This window comes from Arachis duranensis, chromosome 10 (assembly GCF_000817695.3).
Source record: "Arachis duranensis cultivar V14167 chromosome 10, aradu.V14167.gnm2.J7QH, whole genome shotgun sequence".
NCBI classification, from domain to species: Eukaryota; Viridiplantae; Streptophyta; class Magnoliopsida; order Fabales; family Fabaceae; genus Arachis; species Arachis duranensis.
Genome location: NC_029781.3, coordinates 62,149,122 through 62,149,902, shown reverse-complemented (window position 1 = coordinate 62,149,902; position 781 = coordinate 62,149,122).

Genomic DNA, 781 nt, shown 5'->3' with positions numbered 1-781 from the left:
TTCTGGCTGAAAGCAAGGGACTTGAGCAAAACTCTGAAAAAGGCTGACAAAAGGACTGCTGATGCTGTTGGAATCTGACCTCCCTGCACTCAAAATAGATTTTCTGGAGTTACAAAACTCCAAATGGCGCGCTCTCAACGGCTTTGGAAAGTAGAAATCAGAGCTTTCCAGCAATATATAATAGTCCATACTTTATTCAGGAATTGACGACGTAAAGTGGCGCTCAACGCCAAGTACATACTGCTGTCTGGAGTTAAACGCCAGAAACACGTCGCAACCCGGAGTTGAACGCCCAAAACACGTTATAACTTGGCGTTCAACTCCAAGAGAAGCCTCAGCTCGTGGATAGATCAAGCTCAGCCCAAACATACACCAAGTAGGCCCCGGAAGTGGATTTATGCATCAATTACTTACTCATGTAAACCCTAGTAGCTAGTTTAGTATAAATAAGACTTTTTACTAGTGTATTAGTCGTCTTTTGACCACGGTACATCTTTGGTCTCAGTTTTGTATTATTCTTCATCTTAAGAGGCTATTGATCACGTTTTAGGGGGCTGGCCATTCGGCCATGCCTGAACCTTTTACTTATGTATTTTCAACAGTGGAGTTTCTGCACACCATAGATTAAGGGTGTGGAGCTCTGCTGTACCTCAAGTTTCAATACAATTATCATTACTTTCTATTCAATTCTCTTCTATCCTTATTCCAAGATATATGTTACACTTAACTTTGATGAATGTGATGATCCGTGACACTCATCATCATTCTCACATATGAACGC